This window comes from Triturus cristatus, chromosome 3_1, assembly GCF_964204655.1.
Source record: "Triturus cristatus chromosome 3_1, aTriCri1.1, whole genome shotgun sequence".
In the NCBI taxonomy this organism is placed as follows: domain Eukaryota; kingdom Metazoa; phylum Chordata; class Amphibia; order Caudata; family Salamandridae; genus Triturus; species Triturus cristatus.
In genome coordinates, this window is record NC_140583.1 from 915,521,713 (window position 1) to 915,537,553 (window position 15,841).

The 15,841-nt window shown below is 42.9% G+C and overlaps 1 protein-coding gene across 1 annotated transcript in view; it reads left to right on the top strand.

The window, feature by feature from the left end:
- Positions 1 to 15,841, top strand: part of PLA2R1 (phospholipase A2 receptor 1) — a 946,386-nt gene that overhangs the window by 312,847 nt on the left and 617,698 nt on the right. The gene's annotated exons all lie outside the window — the stretch shown is intronic.

A 15,841-nucleotide genomic window follows, 5' to 3' on the forward strand; every position in this document is an offset into this window, starting at 1 on the left:
GCAAGTTTTTTTGTTGTTGTTGTTTTTTATGGAGTTTTATATAGCGCAAACTCGGTCCAATAGTATCAGAACACTTTACTTGAGCACCAGTTGCGTTACAGACGGACACATTCAAGTGATGTTGACATCGAGGATAGGCAGGACGGGGAGGAATAAAAACAAGCATTGGAAATGCAATAGGTCTCGCATTTGTTTGAGTTAGAAATATTGGCATTGTGAATGGCAATGTTTTTCCCTGTGTAATGTAGCGCATTATGTGGTGTGTAGTAGTATTACGTGGGTTGTATTGTATTAGTTGTGTTATTGTGTTGTGTGGAAATGTGTGGTGTGGAGTGAATTTGTGGAGTTGAAGTATGTGGTATGGTTGCTGTGGAATTATGTGGATAGTTATGTGGTATTGAGTGTATTGGAATTTTGTAGCGTGGGATTGTGTGTTATGGAGTGTAAATATGAGGAATGGTATTTTGCTTTGTGGCATGGTATGCAATGAAGTTTAATTATGTGGTGTGCTGTTGAATTATGTAGCATGATGTGAAATTTTGGGGTATGAATTGCATGTATGTGGTGGGTAGTGTAATTGTTATGTTTATTTTATTTATGTGTGTTGATTGGAATTGTGTGGATTTGGATTATGTGGTGTGGAACTGTGAGGATAGCTTTGTATTTTTGGTGACAAAAAACAAATAGGTGGGAGCTTTGCTTTAGATCTGTTTCTTTAGTTGTTAAAAATAATAAAAACTGATGTTTGGACACAAATGGAGACATTGTGGGGCTCTTTGGTATTATATTTATGGGCAGGATTGAGTAGTAATATAGGGAAAAAGTGCCCCCTACCAGAGGAGATGGTGCCCCCGGTCCTCCCCGTTTTCCCATTATCGTGTGCCTGCTTGGGGCAAACAGCTAGGAGGATGCCATTTATTTTTTTCGCATGCTTATGCAGTTATGTCATATTTAATCCAAAGCTGTTTGCCTAAGGTTACCATATGTTCCTGTTTCAGCAGGAAACACAGTAGAATTACAGCAGCGGTTAACAAAGGCCACATACCCTAATCAACACCATTAAAGGATTTAAAGCGAAAATTTGGAGAATATACTTTATGCTCCTCCAACATGGATATTACATTGTTTGAATCTGGTGAATTTGTAACACTATCTGTTTTTGGATCCCATTGAGGCAGCAACTCAAACATCTCTATCTCCTCTTCTTAGCATGTTCCTAGTATAACTTCTGAAGCCCTACACGTGTGGCTGACAATAGTGTGGTGATTTTGCTGCACAACATGATTTATGACAATGGCTTTAACACAAAAAATATTCACTAAAAGTTTGTGCTTTTCATTCTGTGACTGTCCCCATTATATCCAGCTGAAGGCTAAGAAGTGCTCTTTGCATACTACTGTTTCCGTATGAGGTTGAAGGCTATTAATGGAATAGAGCAAAGGTGGGAAGCAGCCATAGCAGTCACCAATCACAGTGTTAATTGTGTTAAGCGCTAAATTATGGCAGGAGACATTTCGATGCAGTAGAATAAACAGATGGACAGCAGATACTGCCACTTTTTAGCATTTAGCTTAACAGAAGTCTCATAGTAAATAAATGAATAACCCCTTAATGCATACGCACAGTCATGACAAAGGATTTAATAAAAAAAACGGAACTTTTGTAATTGTAAAAAATAACAAGTTTATCCCAATATAGCCCCTTAACACAATACAACAGCTGTTGTCAGCTATCCAATTTAATGGCACCTATGTTACTGAAAGGTAAGAGGAGACGCCAGGATTTAAGCTCGTGCCCTAGAGTTAAACACAGATGACAGATACATTTATTTTATTCAGTGGCCAGGCCCAGTGCAGTCCCCTGAATAAAATAAAAACAAGTAAAGGGAAACACGTGCAGATATGCACAGGCGCTGGCATGAATCGAAAAATAGGAAGTTAGAAACACACAAAGCTCTATTTCTTTTTTCTTTGAAAAGTATTTTGGGGCATATTATCAAGAAACAGCATTAAAATTATCGCCGCTTTAGCGGCAGAAAACTGCCGCTAACGCGCTGATGATGGGCTTGATAATATGCCCTTGAGAACTGCAATAGAAGCCCATGTTCTGGGTCAACATGGGCTTCTATTGGAATTCTCACGAGCATATTATCAAGCCCATTATCGCCGCTTTAGCTGCAGTTTTCTGCCGCTAAAGCGGTGATAATTTTACTGCCGTGCTTGATAACATGCCCCTTTGTGAACAATATGAGGGAGCAGGGTGGTAAAAGCATCGGAGGGTCAAAGGGATGTAGAGTTAAATTACGGGGCATGGTAGGAGGGTGCGGAGTGCTAAGCAGAGGTGAAACTTCCAAAAGACTTTCCAGCTATTACTTTATTGCTGTCTGAAGGTAGTTTTTTGGGGTTACATTTATTTTAAAAAAAAAAGAAAGACACAGGTACACATTTCGCAGTTACCTGAGAACCAAAAAAGCTACTACCTAATATGACAACAAAAATGGCGGCCTTCCCCCACTTGCCAAACTGACCTTCACCTATAGTCAACAACACATTCCCTCTTTAAACCCCAGCCTCTTTGATCACCTCTTTGTGTTGCAGTTTTATGAGAGAATGAAGAGCTGTATCCAGAATCACAGGATATTACGCTGAGGTCGAGACAAGCTGCAAGCCCCACGAACAATGAATGAAGAGAGCGCTAGGATCTGCTGGGGCAGTGAAGGAATGTTTTGATAAAAATAATGAGTGAGCAGACCCGGTCCTGCCCTTCTCCTGACCCTGCTGCCGGAAGTTCTTCAATCAGGGCAGTGCAGCATGTGGGCAGAAGCATTACTGTGGAGAGCAATTTAAAAACCAAGCATTTGCAATGCCATAGGACTTGCATTTGCGAGAGTTTAAGCTATTGGAATTGTAAATGATGATGGAGCGGGTAGTACAAATTTTTTTATACCCCCCTATTCTGCATGAATATACTAATTATATATTCTATTCATCATAATATTATTAAATGAGTTTTGCATGTTTCTTAATCAACATTATCAATATACAAAATATACGTGGGATTTGCAATTTGCATAACTAAATAATCTTTATGACTAAAATCCGTACGCATACTAACAGTAGTATATAGAGTATTGCATGATATATGTGGCTTTTGTGACGTTTTCGTAATGTTGCCCAAGTTGACATCAAATGGGTGAATATGAACGCTTTAAATGTCGCTATAAGCTAGATAAATACAGGCACATAGAGGGATTAGTAAGGGGTTAACAGTAGATTCATTATTTCCATGTATTAATTACTCTTTTGTGTTTGTTTCGCTTAAGTTATCCTTTGGGCCTAAAATCAAAATGGCCGCTGACGCGACACGACGTGATGGCCATCGTTCCACGAGGTTTGGAGTGGAGTGCGCGACGAAGCGGCAAAAAGTCCCTGTGGCCTCGTCATGACCTGTGCCTTAGTGTTTCCGAACAAGGCCACAGTGGGATCGTAGCCAAACTGTAAAACAAAAGACTCTTCACAGAAAACTAGAACGGACTGACTTTATGATGAACTGTACCACGTTTCCAAAGACTCTGCCAGACGATCTAAACCAACCAATCAGGACTGCCCAAATTGTATAAACCGTTGCATCTTTACTTCATTTTCATTATAAATTACATGGTAGAATAGAAAGGAAAAATCGCTCTCCTTCTCCTTTTCTCTGGCACATGACGAAGACGACGGTGACGCTACGTGACGCTACTGCCTAGGGTGACTATTGCGTTCCTGAATCTTTGACGGACTGAATGCTGCCCATATATCTGATGAACTGCGAACTTTCTTAAATCTATGGGCATTGATTGATGCTTGCACGTCTTTGGTCCTTGCTTTTGGGACTGTAGCGTGCTGCATGAAGAACTTTGCTGCTAATGACCGAATGACAACCAATTTGATTTGACAAGCCAATGACTTAGAGGACGCCCGATAGCCAGATTAGGTAAATATGGTGTTCTGTGATTTACATGAAAATTAATATAAACTTTCTAAATGCAACTTAACCTTTTATGATACAATAGATAAACAATTATTGATTAACAAGCAAATGCGTTTGTGATTTATTGAGGGAGGTAAGATTGAAATCTTCAAATGTGTTTTAGCTCGTTCTAAATCACCATCAACCAATCCAACTAATTTGATCCATCGATCACGTGGGAGGAGTGCCTCGATGTTTAAGATTGAGATCTTCAGGAGAAGGGAATTAATGTATAGATATGTAATATACATTTTCCTTCCTATAGGTAATAAGGTATTCCTTCCCATGTCAGCACTTGAACCGCTCATCTCTCCTGTATGTGCAGACCAGTTTGAAGCGATGTGTGAATGTTGGTGTTATGGGCCCCACCAATAACTGTATGTGTGAAAGCGTTAGTGTGATGTCTGGTCTGTGACGAAGGGAGAATATCGGTACGGGTCTCGTCCTTCTTTCCCGTTACCTAGGTTTCCGCGCTGGAACAGTTTTTCTGGTAGCAGAGTTATGGTTTTTATTGTTTTGGTTTGGTGATTCTTGCTTGTAAATTGCTTATCGATTATTGATTGGTATTGGTCTATGTACTAACACTCTATGTTGAGTCGCGTCGAGTTTTATGTTGTTTGCACGGCTTCTGGGATGTAGGAAGTCGGAAGTTTGTAACGGTTCCGTAGTAGAGCAGAGGTAAGCGCTGCTCTCGGGAAAGACGGAATTGTTGTTGCCCTGTAGGTACACGGGGAAAACGTGTGACGATTGGAGTTGCACGACGCATTGTCTGGGTTCGATTCGGTAACATCATTGTGTGTTGCCAATAGGGATATTTCCTGTATTAAAGAAGTGTATGGTAGCGAAGGTCACCTGTGAAATTTTGGTCTTAGGTACCAGGAGTCCAGAAGGTACTCTGATTATGCTTATCACTGGAAAGGTAATAGGTGTTCCCTAAGCTGGTTAGAAAGGATAAAGTAGAGGGAAGTGCTACTTTGTTAACAAGTGTCATAATTCTGTAGTTGGACAGACTGTTCGCTGTTCTCGGGAAAGACAGAATTCTGTGTGAATGAACTACATTTTTCCGTGTGAAAGTGCGTGAATGAAAAGGCATTCAGGATAATTGCGAAACTCTGGTTTTATTTCTCAGGAGCATTGCGTCTCCAACTATGTGTCTTAATTCTGGAGAATCGGTTAAACTGATGCTTGTTAGAAGGGTAAGGTAGAGGGATGTGCTACTTTATCAACGGAAGTAACGATTCCGTAGTAGGGCAGAGGTAAGCGCTGCTCTCGGGAAAGACGGAATTCTTGTGAGAAAGGTCATTAACTGTTCTTGGTTAGCGAAACAGACAATGGTGGTGTTTTTATGTCGTTAGTAACAAATTTGTGAATTTGATGAACGTAAAAAGCTTACCGAGGAAATTTTGTAAAGGAGAGGTCAACAGGAGTAGGAGTGAGAGCCGCGACAGCGAGTGAGGCTGACATCAGAAAGGCTGCGCTGGGATTGGCTGACAGTAAGACAATTTAGACGCTCCTGGTTGGTGCGTTAGTGTACGCCGCGCTAGGATTGGAGAATTACAGGGTGACGTCAACGCTCTGGATTGGTGCGTTAGTGTGAGTCGCGCTGGGATTGGAGAATTACAAAAGTGACTTAGACGCTCCGGATTGGTGCGTTAGTGTGAGTCGCGCTATGATTGGTTAAAACAACAGGATAGTCGTAGGAGAAAACCAGCGATACACAGAATAGACAAAATGATGTATTACGATCCACCTGAAAAGGAGAAAAAGTCCTGGTTTAGAAAAATCAAGAAATTGTTTAAAAAGATTAAACCGATTGTGACTAGGGAAGGACAGTTGCTTCCTACACTGAAAACACCCGCATCCTTTATGGTTGCGAAATATGGATATCATACTTGTATTTGGTTAGACAATTGGGTAAAGTACACAAAGGATGATGGAGTTTTGGCATTTCCAGAGCATGGTTCGTTTAATCTAGCGGTTTTGAGAAATTTGAGAGAGAAAATGATGAATCTGGAACCGAGACCTAGACCAACACAGTTTGAAGCATTAACGGAATGGGAAAATGAGATGCATGACAGAGAGAGACAGAGGAGTGGCGGAAGATATAGATATATGTTTGGTAGATATGGACATGAAAATCATGATGACAGAATGGGGAGGTGGCGAAATGCAAGTATGACTAATGGTTTGTTTCCTGTAAGAAATGCTGAAGAAGTCGGAGGTAGAAAATGTACGGAAAAGAGACATAATGTAGAATCAGGAGGGTATGGAGTGCATGAATCAGAGGATGATGTTATTGATGACGTGTTTTATAAAAATCCACCCCCGCATCAACCAGAATCTAACATGTTGACACCAAGTGCCCCAATGAGAGAGACTTTACGAAACATTAAAATTGAACAAGTACCCCAAGAACTAGAGAAAAATAATTCCTTCAGAGAGATAGAGAGAAAATCAGATGATAAAGTGAGTGGTGAAAACTCGGCAGAATTAGCAAAAATAACTTTAGAATTAACTGAAAAGATAAGGCAATTGACTAAAAATTTAGAAGCTGTGACTGTTCCCGTGACTTTAGGTCCTGTGATGCCTATTTTTGACAAACAGAAAGGTAGTGAACATTGTCTAACGGTCCCTTATAACAGTAATAAACAGATTGAGAGGCCAAAGCAAAATTCAGACGAAAACCCATGGAGACAAACAGTAAGTACAATTGAGCCAAATGTTCCAAGAAACCTGCTATTAAGCCCAAATATAGCAGAAAGACATACAATGACTATGGAATCAGTATTAGAGACTCTAAAAGACCTAGAACGAAGCAATGGAGAAAAACCAGTAGGTCCTACCTCAGAAGAATTAAGCGAATGGTTGAGGAGCTTACAGAGAAAAGACAGAGAATCTCAATCAATAGATGTGGCCAAGCTGAGAATGGTCCTGGAAGAATTAATAGTAGGAACTATCCCCACAGAGAAGTTAAAAACTTATCAGGATGAGGAATTACTATTTCTCTGCAAAAGTATAACTTGGAGAGCAAAAAATCTGCATGAAAGATTACTAGAAGTAGCAAATGAAATGGGTATAGATATTTAAAAGGTTAAGGCTCTACAAAAACCATATCGAGTAGATTTAACTGAAAAAGATATTGAAAATTTGAACACCACAGGACGAATAAGTCAGATTAAGGATATAATTATTTTGTTAAGAAAATGGGGAGATGTGGATAAATGGAGGAGCAGGTGGTACCGAAAACGAGATGATGCCTCAGATAAAACTTTTACGCTTTCGCTGTAAGAGAAAAAGAAAAAGCAGTGACAGAATGCCCTATGAGAGAAATTCCAGGTGGAGGCTATGTACATGTCCCCTGGACTAGGCAAGATATTTTGTCATTTACCAATGATTTCCCTCGACTACGCGAAAAGCCTGTCGAGTGGTATAGGCAAGTGGATAGATTTGTAAAACTATCGAAAGTATTATGGATTGATCTAAACAGTCTATTTGACATAATAGTACCAGCAGATCTATGGACCGAGTGTAAGCTTATGATAAATTGGCCTACACAAGAATACCCTAGAGATCCAAAGACAGGAGCCCCTGACCCAGAAGTTATGAAGAAATATGAACAGGTTATTGCCTTTCTGAAAAATAAAGTACCTCCCAAAGAAACTGATTGGGTAAAAATTGACCAAACTCATCAGGAAAGTAAGGAGTCAGTACACGCATATTACGAAAGATTGATACTCGCGTTTAAGCAGTTCAGTGGTGACGAAAATTTGAGAGAAAAGGATTTAAGTCATTTTGTATACAGATTTGTATATGGTCTACGTCCAGAAATTAGTGAAATGATCAAGCAACATACTGTAGATTGGCAAAATAAGAAAATAGTTGAAGTATTAAGACATGCAAAATATTTTAGTGATGATATTGAAGCCAAACAGCGTAAATTAAAAGAGAAAGCTATGTGGGCACAAGTAAAAGTAGCAGAAAGACAGGAAGCTCAGTTAATGGAACAAGTAAATAATACAGGTATCCAGACAAAAATTCACTCCTGGGAAAGGTAAGGGAAATTTTAATATAGAAGAAGCTAAAAAGAAATGGCCATGTCATAATTACGGAAGAATAGGGCATTGGAAATCCAAGTGTAAATTTCCAAGTACTCTTAATGAAAATGCATCATTGAATCCACAGGTGCAGAATGAGGTGAGTGGTCAACCGCAGCGACAGCAGCAGGTTGTTACCCAACAGAATCAGGTGCCAAAACTGCCTTTTCGACAAAGCAAAAATTCACAGAAATACAGTAATGAGACAGGATTCTACAATGAAGAACAGGTAACTAAGCTGCCGCGCGCTAGCACTGTTTCGCAGTATTGGCTACAACGCGATGAGAGTGAGTCAGAGGAAGGTTATTGACGGTGCCGAAGGGAGGAAGAAGAGTGCGTACTTGGCGCAACTCTAGAAGTAGACCAGATAGGCCCATTTGTGGACGGAAAGGTAAATAATTAGAATATTACTTTCCTAGTAGATACTGGTGCTACTCGATCAACTGTTAGGTCAGATGATGTTAAGAATCTTCCTCGCTCAGATGAAACAATCCAAGTAGTTGGTGTATCCAACAGACAGATTAAAACGTATCTTACAGAACCAGTGAAAGTTAGTATAGGGAAATTCTCTGAAATGCACCGCTTTGTTGTGTGCGATACAAGTCCTGTGAATTTGTTAGGTAGGGATTTGTTGTGCAAAATGAATTGTACTGAACTTAGGACATTGGGAATAGAAGCGTCCCGAACCCAAGATCAAGAATACCTCAAACGGAAAAGTTCAGTTGCTTTTATGGCCTCAGCATGGAAAAATTATTTACATTACCCCTATATTGAAAGGTTACCTAGTTGCCTGTTAAGACGCAAAGTGTTAAGATTGAGAATTGGGATAAATCTCTGTTATGTGAACAATGGGGTAAAAACCTTAATGATAAATAGCAATGGAAAATGCACCTGCACTTTAGGCACTACCTGTGATATTTTACATATTTTATTAGACTGTTTTAAGATTCAGTGGCGGCTGGTGACATTTGAAAGTGGTGGATCGTAAAGTTATCATGGTACTGCACTGAGGCGAGCGAGCGAGCCCTAACAACTCCTCCAAGAAAATTTTGAAAAAAGAGTGGATAAATGGAGCATTTTCAAGCAAATTTGAGGAAACAGGAAGGTTGATAAAGCACTTGCGAAAGTATTATGACAGGATCTGTAATAACATCCTTATATCCATCAACTTTACCCCAACACAAGTACAAACACACACTCAAACTCTTTCAAGTACACACATAAAGCACGAGTCACAAACATTTGTTTAGGCTTAAAGACCTATAAACAAAAAAGTATACAGAGACCGCTGCAGCTGCAGGCAGACGTGAAATACTCGATTTACTCACAAAGTGACAAACACAAAACCCGCAGCCAGACATACTGGGTTGGTGAGGGACAAGAGCAGGGCCTGAAGGGATGGACAAAATTATCGTTTCCAAGTAAAGCGTAGAAATGTTTCCGAAAGAACACCCCTACGACTTTGCCAGGAGCAGTAGACAATGACAGTTCTGGTATGGCTTACGTAATTGGTCAATAAAAAAATATTATCTATTGAGCGGTTTTATAGTTTATTAAACCATAAACGAACATATTTTTTTTTAATGCGGCATTGGCTTAGCTAAATAAATACTAGTGGCTCTCAGAGTTAGCAGTTAAAGAAGAACAGACCTTGCACCCAGCCTTTCTGTGCATACAGCACAGAGGAGAGGCAAGACACCGAGGAGGCAGACACCAGTGCAGGGAAAAAGCCACATGAAATCCAGGGTGGCCAGAGTTTCATAACCTGAAAGGGGGGTACAGTCCTAGTTTCCATCGCGGCCTGTGATGAACTTTGATGTCTGTCATTTTATCCAGTAAAGCACCCGGCCAGTGTCTATAGTGCCTAATAACGTTTCCTTTTGACCTAGTAATGCCCATGTCCACTATTGCGAATGACCAGTGGTCGTTTTCATTATGTCTGTTGCTCACATTACAGGTTGGCATGTTCGCCATTAAAGCAAACTTCCAGATGACGTGGTGGTAAATAAAATGCGTACCCGATTTTCGCTGTATCCAGTGACAGACGTGTCCTGTTCCCTTTATGTCTAGACCCCGCATATTTGACCCCTTTTAAAAGTGTCGATAGCCAGTTTCCAATCAGAACGTCATCACCTCTTTCCTGTATTGCCAGTCCTTTTTTAGCAGACCGGCACCAGTTTGTAACTATCACATATCTTTGCCAAGGGAGAATTCTATTTATTTATCTATTTTTATAATTCCTGTGCGTTTCGGGTGGGTTGGGTACAACTCATTGACTAGATTGCCCCTTAAAGGATTATTTCTGTTATACGGTGATAAGGGAAAGTTTCTTGGTTCCAATATAGGTTTTTCACATTAAGACCCGAAGCGGCAAGCATATAATGAAGGTTGAGCACATCAGCGTGGGGGAGATGTTTTTCCTCGCAGCACGGGTCATCTCTTTGCTCGGAGGGGAGGAGGTCGCCGGGGGTGGGGGCGGATTACAATTTAAAAAAGAAAAGAAAGCTTACCAGACCAGGTCCGCGCAGCGCCTCTCTGCTTCTCGGCCGGGTCCCGTTGGCGCCTCTTCTAAGGAACAGCACTGGTTGGCAACCCCTCTAAGCCACTACTGACGCTGCTCCAGCAGCGCCAGCATTGGCTTAGAGCAGGGTGACTCACCGCCCGCCTGCCCATTAGGAGACCGAGGTTTGAGCCTTTGCTCAACCCTCGCTCTCCTAATGGCCATGCGCCAGCCACAGCAGACAGTAGTGCGCATGACTGGGCACGGAGCGAAAATTCGCCTCCTTCACCCAGCATGCGCACTGCTGCATGCTGTGCGCTTTGCGCCACCCCTGGTCTGCTGCATGTCAGTCACTCAGCAGCATGACGTCAGACCGCCCTCCCCCTTCAGACTCTGAAGGGGGTGGGCAGTCCAAATTCATGCTGACTGTGACTGACATGATTGTCAGAAAATTCTCCCTCGACGCCGAGGGAGCTGCCGGTACGGGCGGCTTGTGGGGCAATGCCCCAGCGCCCTTAATGGACGCACCACCACTGTTAAGATTTTAGATATACGAAGAGAGATTTCAGGCCTGATTTGTAAAAAATATGAAATTAAAAATAGGTTGCAAGCTGTAAACCTTTTAGTGGAAATGAAGAACCTAGATATAGCCTGTGCTATTGGGAAATATATAAACAAAGTGAAAGAGTTTCTTAAATGTAAAGAGCACTGATGAAATCTAGATCTTTTAGGATTCAGGGAGAATGGGTTATTAATGGATAGAAGCAATTTGTTAGACATACTAGACTGACTCAATAATGGAATAGTTGTTTTTTTAATTTTAAGATGATTTTTTATCTTGCATTTTTATGGTTGTGAATTATAGGGTTAAGAAATGTATTGTATATTGTATGATCCTGATTTATCTATGGAATGTTATGCTGCTAAGTGTATACTTTTATGGTTGTAAATAACCGAATAAAGTTTTATTTCATTCATTCATTCAGTTGCACTATAATCTATACCCCTGATGGTACAGCATTTGAGACCCCTGATGAAGACGTACTGTACAAAATGACTATGGCTAATAGGGAAAATGAGGTTGCTGAAGCCTATGCTGTATTTAACCCTGATGAATTACCAAAAGAATTGAAACAGACTGTAAAAACTGAAGTCTGGGGTTTCACGGGAGAAGATGTAGGACTAATGAGAAATGTGGACCCAGTAAAAATAACAGTGAAGGAAGGAATAAGCTATCCAAATGTCCCTCAATATAAATTGACACCTGAGATAATTGAAGAAATGTTATGTTATGTTAATCGTGCTTCTATAGCGCGCAGCTGCCCCAGCAAAGGGGCGTCCCGGCGCTCTGACTAGCAGAGAAGAGTACATAAAGCAGAGAAAGGAGAAAATCAGAAAAAAAGAAGAAACAACGGGCGTGATAAAAAGGTCCAAAACAAAAATTAAGATCCGAAGGGAAAAAGATGGGTTTTAATAGCCCTCCTGAACGTGAGCAAATCATCCAAGGCGCGAATGTGGGCAGGTAAAGAGTTCCAAAGCCTAGCCGCCAAATAGCGGAAGGAACGCCCTCCCGCTCTGCAGCGTTTGAACCGTGGAACTACTGCTAGATTTTGACCCAATGACCTCAGAGGGCGGGAAGGGACATAGGGGGTAAGAAGATACTCTAAAATCGGGGGAGAGGACAACTTAAGAATCTTGAAGGAAAGACATAATGTCTTAAACTGAATCCTTTGAACCATGGGCAGCCAATGAAGTTTCCGAATGGTTTCCTTAGCAGAACAGAACCTAGGTAGGCCCACCAAGGCTCTGGCCACCGCGTTCTGTATGCGCTGCATCTGGGTAACTTCCGCCTGATTGGCCCCCAGCAGAAGCGAACTCGCATAATCGAGCCGGGAAAGTATAGTGGCCTGAATTATCAGCTGTCTAGTGGGGGCATCAACGAATTTAAGTGCTGGCCTAAGCCCACGCAAGATACCAAAGCAAGTAGCAGCCACTTTTTTTGTGTGTCCACAGAAGCTCAGGGCAGGGTCTAACCAGATACCCAGATTTTTAACCTCGGGGACCGGGATAGGAGCTAAACCCAACAATAAGGACCTCCGTTTTCTTGGCATTGAGTTGTAAACAATTGGCCGTCATCCAGCCAGCCACTGCTGACAAACCCTCCCTAAACCTTAATGCATCAGAGTCGGAAACCCCATTAAGTGCAACCGCCAGCTGCGTGTCGTCCGCATAGGAAACCATAGTCAGGCCCCATTGCTTGGCGACAGCAGCCAGCGGCTGCACGTAAAGATTGAACAACGTGGGGCTAAGAGCCGACCCCTGAGGCACTCCCTGCTCGATGAGATAGGGTTTGGACTCGAATGGAGGTGTAGCGACCCGGAATGACCGACCTGCTAAGAATGACCGAAACCATTCCAGTGCCACGCCAGAGACACCTGCTTCACCCAGTCGCTGCAAAAGTATAGCGTGTGAGACCGTGTCAAACGCGGCACTAAGGTCAAGTAACACCAGTGCCGCAGTTTGACCGGCATCCAGCACGGAGCGCAGATGTTCCGTCATCGCAAGGAGAGCAGTCTCCGTGCTGTGGCCTGCCCGAAATCCATTCTGGGAGGAATCCAGGATATTAGCAGTCTGGAGGTGTTGAGTCAAAATTCCATTAACATGGGCCTCCGCAACCTTGGCGGCCCATGGGAGAAGAGAGATTGGCCAATTTAAGAGGGTCCAAGGCGGGTTTCTTCAAGATAGGAGTGACATAAGCTTGTTTCCACTTAGTAGGTACCGTCCCTGAGGACAGCGAAAGATTGATAAGTTGGCGCACAGGGGGGAAACATAAGGCAGCCGATTCTCTAAGCTGCGCGGGTCTAAGCGGGTCGGCAGGGGACCCGGATTTAACTTTAGCCGTCAGCCTATCAAACTCTACCTCAGAGATTCCAGAAAGTGTGGCCAAAGCCACATTAGCAGTAGAATTTAGCCTCAGATCCTCACATTGAGGGATGATAGTAGGAAAAGAGCGATAGATAGTATGTACCTTTTCCAAAAAAAAGGTAGCAAGCTCTTCACAATGGGACACTGAGCATATCTCAGCTGCTGAGGCTCTTTTAGCGGTAAGATCTTTAAGAACTTTAAAAATCAACTTCGCAGGATTAGGGATGCGTTTAAACTCCTGGGAGTAATAGGCCGCACGAGCTCTACATATAGCTCTATGGTAGATTTTTGTTTTAGCGAGATACAGAATTTTTTTCTCTACATCATAGGATTTACGCCAGTCTCTTTCCGCTTGTTTACAAGATTTTTTTAAGAGTGATAGAGCGCTATCATACCATGGACTGGGTTCAGAAGACCGGCTTTTACTCCACGTAGCAGGGATCAGAGAGTCAAGTGCCCAGGTGACCCAATCACAGAAGAGATCATAGCCGGATTCAACGTCGTTAAAAGGGCCCAGCGGGTATTCGCTAAGAACCCGAAGAAAGTCCTCAAGCTTAAGTTTCTTCCAAGGACGTTGAAAAATGGGTCTGTCAAGAGTTTTAAGAAGGGGGTTTCTGATCACAAGGTTTAGTTCTACTAAAAAATGGTCTGACCAGGCTACCGGAACCGGCGGCAAAACATTAGTCACTGGCAGGTTAGTAAAGATAGGGTCCAGTATATGCCCACCCACATGCGTGGGGTGGGCGACCACCTGACTTAACTGCAGCACCTCTAAATCTGCAAGAGCACTACTAATAGCAGGGGTGTGGCAGAGGTCAAAATGGAGGTTGAGGTCACCAAGGATAGTAAAGTTGGCCGATCCAAACGCCAGAGAGCTCACTATTTCAGGGAGAGCTTTCCTGAAAGCAAGGTCATTACCAGGGGGCCTATAAATCAGAAGTCCAGAGAGAGTAAGGTGATGATTTACCGTAATACAAAAATGGGCACTCTCGCAGCGATCCATAACTAGCTTCTTCCAGATACAAGGGTAGCATGATTTAACTACCACTGCAATACCCCCACCTCTGGAATTACGATTATGGGTGAAAATAGAATAATCTGAAGGGATAGCTAAGTTCACTTCCACAGCGGACTCATCATGAAGCCAAGTTTCGGTCATGAAGAAAATATCAGGAGCCTCCGCTAAGATAAGATCATGAATTGCGGAATGGTGTTTGATCAGAGACCTAACGTTGAGATTCCAAATTTTAAGGTCCCAAGGAACCAAAGGAATGTTGGACGGGAGTACCTTAGGAGGGGACTCACGTAATGCTCTAATAGGGGTGGGGGAGCTAACAACAAAACTGCCACAAGGGCACCGAAAGGGGCCACACAACGGGTCAAGAGAGGGGTGCTCACAGTGAGAGGGCAGCTGCCGCAAACTAAGTAGTTCCTCTCTCAAGTACGACCTGCAAGCAAGTTTATGAGGCACACTGACCCTGGCGCAAGGCGCCTCCTTAGCGCTGAAGGGCGCAGACAGGCAGGACTCTGGCACGACTCCGGCGCAGATACGGCGCGACCGCTGATCGCGTCCACTGCGCGGAGACATGAGCGTCCTTTTTTATGCGTGGCTAGAGCGCGTCCAGCAAAAGTCCACACCCAATATGGCCGCCGTCCGAGACTCCCCCGCCCGAACCTGGTCTCTCAGCGTCGATACTCGGCTGAGAGTGACCGGCAACAATGGAGGGGAAAGATCTCTTAGTGGATGTCACCACACAATAGAGGTAAGAGCTGATGGTAGAGCGCAATGGAGCACGTACTAATCACAATGGCACATGCAATTTTTAAAAACAAAGTATAGTGATAGAAAGATCTCCCGGCATCTGCCTCAGGAGAGTAAAAGTACCGTGCTGCTTAGTCGAGCGCAGGGCGTCTAAAAGCCCCTTTTATGCGTGGCTAGAGCGCGTCCAGCAAAAGCCCACACCCAATATGGTCGCCGTCCGAGACTCCCCCGCCCGAACCTGGTCTCTCAGCGTCGATACTCGGCTGAGAGTGACCGGCAACAATGGAGGGGAAAGATCTCTTAGCGGATGTCACCACACAATAGAGGTAAGAGCTGATGGTAGAGCGCAATGGAGCACGTAATAATCACAATGGCACATGCAATTTTTAAAAACAAAGTATAGTGATAGAAAGATCTCCCGGCATCCGCCTCAGGAGAGTAAAAGTACCGTGCTGCTTAGTCCCATGACTCCCATAATTGAGAAAATGATAAAACAAGGCATTTTGAGAGAAATAATGAGTAGTCCATGTAATTCCCCAATTATGGGAC